The sequence below is a fragment of the Erigeron canadensis genome, chromosome 8 (assembly GCF_010389155.1).
Source record: "Erigeron canadensis isolate Cc75 chromosome 8, C_canadensis_v1, whole genome shotgun sequence".
NCBI lineage: Eukaryota > Viridiplantae > Streptophyta > Magnoliopsida > Asterales > Asteraceae > Erigeron > Erigeron canadensis.
The window spans coordinates 11,050,005-11,056,970 of NC_057768.1; positions in this window are offsets into that span (position 1 = coordinate 11,050,005).

The window sequence follows — 6,966 nt, forward strand, 5'->3', positions numbered from 1 at the left end:
CCTCAGTGATGAAGTTGTTAGGAAGTTCAGAGGAGATATGTTGAAAGAAATCACTGAGGAGGTGTTTGAAACTCTCCTTAGAAATCTCCGTGATGGGTTATTGCCTGAAGTAATGAAGATGATCGACACCCAGTTGCCTCGCCACTTTCCTCAAGATCTTGAAATAATTTAAAAGGAAGTGATGCAGTTAAGGAAAACTGTGAACAACATTGCTCCAGTGTCTGGTCAAACTTTTGACTCTACTGACAGACATAAGCTAGATCAGGTGTGGAATCATCTTCAATCTGGAGATGCTTCCAACGAGGAAGGTTCTGGTTCTGGTACAGAGAAGGTTGATGATCTTAAGAAAAAGATCGAAGTCTGGAAGAAGGTTATTGGAGAAGATGTCACTAGTACTGAAGCCAGTGGACAGGTTGAGGAAGAGGCTGCTGGTACTGATGCCAGTGAGCCAGTATTTAAAGAGTTCCCAGACATCCCAACCATAATGAAAAGTCTCAAAAGAAAGAAAGTGGTGTTTGGGGAACCAACAGATGAAGTAGAAAAGGAATATGTGTTTGCTGATGAGGCCAAGGCAAAGAGACTGGAGCAAGAGTGCATCTTAATTGAAATTTTCAAGAAAAACTTAAAAGATTACTTGATTGCTCACCAGTTAGATATGGCCAGGCATGGGACTCTGGATTCTTACAACGCTGGCAGGTTGGGCGTACAAATTGAAGTTTATAAGAAGATGAAGGATGATCCCAGGCTGAAGAAGTGTCTGGATGCCTTGGATGACGTCTATATTCGATCCATGTATGCTCAGGATGAACAAGTATATGATTCTGAAATTTATGGTGTGAGCATACTGGATCTTATTGCCCAGAGAAGAGAAGAATTGAAAAGTCTCCAGCAACAAGTAAGGAGTAATGCAACTGCTCTGGAGCATGAATATAGGAAGAAGGTTAAGGGTTTGCCCAAGGCACCAGCCAGAAAATCCAAAGCTGTCAGAGATGTAGATCTTAGCACCTTCATTCCCTTGAACACAACTGAAAGGATAAACAAAGAAAAATTTCAACAAGTTGCTGAACAGAGAAAAGTGTCCGGGGAAGTGGATGAAATGGTGAAAAGGGCTCAGACAAAAGAAAAGTATGAACATTTGTCACAATTTAGAGTTGATGTCCGATCAATACTGGGTGCTGAGATCCATCTGGCAGAAAATCATGACAACTTCTCTAAGTTCCATATCAAACTCTTCAGAGAAGGGAACTTTACTGATGAAAGAAAAGACACTTCAATTAGGGCTTTTGGGTGGTCAGAATTAAGAGAGATTGGTCTTTCATTCAGGGGTAAAGATGTCTCCCAGGATGTTAAATACTTTATGAAGAGGATTGGCAAGGAATGGATGAGGAAGGAGTTGATGGAAATGGAGCTAGGCCTAAGGACTTCTCTTACTTCGTCTTCATCTCCAGGCGTAAAGAGGAAGGCTACTGAAGAGCCAGCTGGGCATACTGAAAAGAAACAGGCTGACTCTGATATTGTACTTGTATTTATTTGATGTCTGTAAATATAAGTACTTATCCAGATTAAGTCTAGAAATTAAAATGTATAAACTGGGAACACTAATGATCTATAAAGTGGCTCTCCAGAAACTCAAATTAGACTTAGTCAAATCTTTTCAAGGATTCTTCAAGCACAAACTTGTATAGATATAAGCTTGAAAATCCTTGCATAATTCCTAAACAAATAGGGGGATTTTGTTAGGTCCAGATTTACTGGACTCGCTCCAGACGTGACTACTGGAGCCCTCTGAAGATTTGTCCAGAAATTATGTGAAGACCAGTGAACAACTTACTTGTACAGAAATCTGGATTCCACCAGATTTGTTCACTGGACTTCACTCCAGTCAAGATCTTTCCACTGAAGAACATTCTCACTGAAGTCGAAGACTGAAGTCTAAAGAAAGAAGTCTGACAAATAGCGGAGCTCACTGGAAGACTTACCAGATCTCCTGACTGGAGTCCTTGTCAGTATTCTAGACCTTACAAGTCTGAACACTGATTTCGAGGAATTGACTTTATGCCTTTACATGCCTTTAACCGGACAATCCATTTGTCTTTTGTTAAAAGCCTTACACGCATGTAAAGGTGGTTGGTTAATTAGAAGACAAGTCACTACCATGTGACTTTATTCTTGTACTTTAATCAATGCTTTTAAGGAATTAAAGTAATTTCCTTAAATGCATGTAACCATATTTGTACGGCAAAAAGAATATTATATTTATTCTTTTTGCCTATAAATACCAAGTAACTTCCTCGTCCAAATTACATACTTTTGCAATTTGGTGCCTTTGCTCAAATACTCTCGATCTAAACAGTCATACTTCACAACTTTAAGTATTCGATCAAAGAGTTTATTTAGGAAAGATTAGATCACTTGTAATTCATAGGTTGTTTAGATACTTACTTTGTAATATCTTGTTCCGCAACAACCTTGTATTTTATTTAAAATCAATAAATAAAATACACTTGAAAATTACATTGTGTCTCACCATTTACTTACTTGCTTATCTTTATATTGCTTAAGTACGTATTATGTTATATATATTCTTGCATTTATATTTATCTTAATACTAGTCCAATCTAGTGCTTACTTGACGTTTAATACTAGTTCTATCTAGTGATTACTTGACTTGTTATTCTACACTTGTGGGTAAACCATCGAGTGAGGGACTTCACAAAAACGAAATTTAGTAATGCAGATCTTTCCATTAAATATCACATATAATGTTGGTGGAACACTAAAATTGGAAAGAAATTGCAAGATAAATGCAATTAATACCCTTAAAATATGATAGGCAAGCGAGAAATTCTATTTCAAAATCCAAAGCCAAATCCCATGATTCAAGATAAACGATATTACTTTTCCAAATTAATAGCACATTACCACCAAGATATGACGTAGTGATCTCTTTGAAAGCCAAACTTTTATCATCGTGATTGTCTTCCTTCTTTGACTTGTTGTCGAGAATTTCATTGATGATTGCCATTTGAATCAACATAAGCTCTGATACCAACTGATGCAGTTTTGCACGCAATTAAATGGCTCAAAAAGATTAAATCAAAGACCGAAACCATTGACAAAACGTCAACTTTCTTATAACTTAATAATAATCAACTGTCTTTTACAATAACCAAAGATCCATATTTATACTAGTTCTAACACTCCTAAAATAGGAAATAAATCAACTCATAATTATCCTAATAAATATGAAGATAACTTATAAAAATAAAAGATTATTTAATAAACCATAAAAATAGTAGATCACCCTACCGCATCAGTTAATATGTGTTGGCTTAAGATCTTCATGATGAACTAATGTGGTCTTATTTTTTGTTGTTGAAGAATAAGCCATAATGAACCTATAATGGATAACAAACTAAATTAAAAAAATTTAATAATAATAATTATTTAAGTTCATAATATATTCAATTTCATAAAAATGATAATCTTTAAAAATTAAAAACATGTTACCTGTTATAGGAGAAGGTCGAACCTTTTGATACTTTGACTTTTTTGTTTTTTTGGTCATAAGTTTTTTTTTTGTTGAGAATATGTGAGGGATTTTTCATAGATTGTGTATATATATATATAGGTTTTAGGTAAAATAAAACAAGTATTAATGTAAAACAGATAAAACAATAGGTTTTTCTATAGTGATAATCATCGTGCATCAAAAAAATCATAGTACATCAATTGTTTCGTGAATCTTCGTGCATCAGTTTAACCATGATCTAAGGGTCAAGATCTTGTGTTATTTGTTTTACTTTAATACTTGTTTTACAATACCCAACCCCTATATATGTATATATACATAATATAATTTTTAGGAGACTTTTAAGAATAAAAAGATTGTTTTATTAATAATAAGGTCGATCTTTAGATTTAATAATTAAAAAAATATTTAAAAAATAGAGGATTAATAAGGAAAGAGTATTAGGCTAAAGGAGAGGATTAGAGCTGTCAAGTGTAACCCCAACCTCCTATTTTAATTATATTATTATAGATATTGATCATAAAACAACTCGCAAACAAAGCAAAGATAGTGATAGATATTTAATTTTCACCAATCAACCTTTCTCAGTTTCTGGGTGGGTGATAAGGGTTATATATCAAGAATTTTAAATTTGAGATTTATACGACGCGAGACCCCTAGCGCGAATTAGGTAATAACAACGTATGGTACACCTCCTGATATTCTCGAGTAATCTACATCTTTCGGGAACAAGAAATGAAGACAACCATCATGTGTTATCGTTTACAGTTCGTGCGAGTCTGACTTACCACATTTATATATAGTCTTTAACGTTGAGAGTATTCATTTAAGTTCGAGTCTCACTTCTAAATTAGAGTTAAAAGTGAAAGAACAATTAAAATGTAAAAATTTAAAATATCCCTAATATCTGAATTGTCAAATGATTAATTTTTTAACTTCAGAAGATTCAATAATTATGAGTAGACGTGGGCAAAAGTCGGTTTTTGACCCAAACCGGACTCGACCCGGTCCAAACTGGTTTGGAGGGGTGTTGGCCCAAATCGGTTTGAGGTCAAACCCAAACCGGTTTGGAACCGATTTGGAGGCTTGGAAACCCAACCCATTTTGAACCAATTGGATAGGTTTGGGACCGGTTCGGGTCCAAACTGATTTGAAAACCGAACCTATTACTTTTAACTACGTAAATCGTCTTTTGGCCACGTTATTGCTAATGACTTGAGACTAGGACCCAAGATATCTTCCAAATGATAATATCTAGTGAATTAACACAAAAAACTCGAAATTCTTTCACAAAAAACACTTAAAAGTAAGTGAAAACTCACTAAACATCACTAAAAATGCTAAAAGGTCGCTTTTTAACTACATATATCATTTTTTGGGCACGTGAATGCTAATGACTCGAGACTAGGACCCAAGATAACTTCCAATGAATAATATCTAGTGAATTAACACAAATAACTTCAAGTTATTTCACACAAAACACTTGAAATTAAGTGAAAATGGTATTTCAGACCGAATAGGTTTGAAACCGATTTCTCAAGCCGGTTTGGTGACACCGGTATTGAAACCGATTTGAACCCAGAAACCCCGAACCGGTTTCGAACCGCCGGTTTGGCTTTGAAACCGAACTGATTTGGTCAAAATCGGTTTTGACCGGGTTCGATTTTCGGTTTGGTCGGACCGGGTCGGCTCAAACCGGTTTCCTTGGGCACGGCTAATTATGAGGGTTTGATTCAAGTATTTATAAGTTTGTAGATGATTTTGGTCTTCTTACCAATCGGTAGACTCATCCTTCAAAGACTAGTCCCTGTCAGCGCCACATGTCCAAGTCAACGCGGGTCAACGGTGTGGATGGCCGGTTACCTTTACAACAGGTAACGCGTTACATAGCATAACCCAAATACTAAAGGATCTTCTATTACATAGCCACTCTAGTACGCGGTTACATTACATAACCATTCGGGCATAGGTGGTTACACTCAGGTGCCATAATCCCTTTTTAAACTAACATTAAAGTGTAGGGTAGAAATTGGAAATTTTACACATAAAAGACAAATCTGGAACCCTTCTTCTTCATGGAACTTCGGCTGCTGCTGCTCCATTTTCCGACCGCCGGAAAAAAAATAAAAACTCACCATCTGCTGCTGCTGCTGCTTCTTCTTCATTAAACACACACACACATATTTATCTATTTATGTATTTATGTATATAGGATAGAGATCAAATGAGAAGTTACCTTATGGGAAGAAGTGCGAGAAGGTTTGTTTTCGATTTTTTTAGCTTGTTTTTTTGAACTTTTTTTCTTTTTTGAACTTTTTTCATTCTCTCATTAATTAACTAATTCCATATAAAAATTTAAAAATATTTTAAATTTTTAAAAATATTTTTTTTTTCAAAGGCCGTAGCACGTTATGGCTATGGGCGAAGCCCGTTAGGTAGTTCACCCCAAGTTGTCATCTTCGTGACTTTTGAGTTGAACAGCGAGTGTGGCAGCCTTGGTGAGATCATTTAGTTGGTGTTCCACCCTGGCCAGCCTATCAGAAGAGTTAGTAGAGTAAGAGATACCCAACTCTTTGGCAGTATGAGAGACGACAGGCTTGGCAGCAGAAGAACAGCCAGGAACACTTTGAAAGGAAGAGGGCATGCCAAGGGAGAGCATGGTGTTCACTGGTTGCATGGGTGGAGTCTGAGGTCTGGCAGAAAGAGTCAGCACCTCAGTTTCTTCATCATTAGCTGCTGCATTGTCATCAGCAGCAGCTTTTTCAACACTTTCAATGATGGTTGCTGCATTTACATTAGCAGCAGCCTCTTCAGCATCAACCTCCATATCACTAGCTTCAAGTTCATCAGCCTGGTTGGAGGAATCCAGCTGGAATTCATCAACTACAAAATTTTCCAACTCCAGATCACTTTCATCACCATCATCATCAAAATTTTCAATAAAAGTTTCTTGTGCGTTAACCTCAGCACCTTCAACCAAACTTCCTTCACCACAAGCAACATCCTCAGCATTTTCAACCTCAACACCCATCCTTTCATCCATAGAAAAATTTAGAGGGGTAGGGGAACCGGGTGCCTCAGCTTCAGTGTGTTGTACCACCAAAGCATCATCGGCCGTAGACTTTTTTGTTTGTAGCATCACCTGTGATATGGCTGCTGACAACGACTTTGAGGGTTGAGAAGAAGAAAAGGAATAGTTTGTTCGGTAGACTCAACTCTAATGGGCTGGGGTGGCCCTTGATCTTCACCATCCTCGCCTACAGAAGTTTGAGATGGCTGCTTTCGGTTACCCTTTTTCTCATCAGCAGTCTTTTTTGAGACTGCTGATGGGCTGGCTGGGTCTCTATTGTCCTTGGGCAGTGAGGACTTCTTAACCTTCTTTGGTACTCGCTGCTACTGTTTTGGGACAGCAGCAGGAGGTGAAGTGGAAAAAG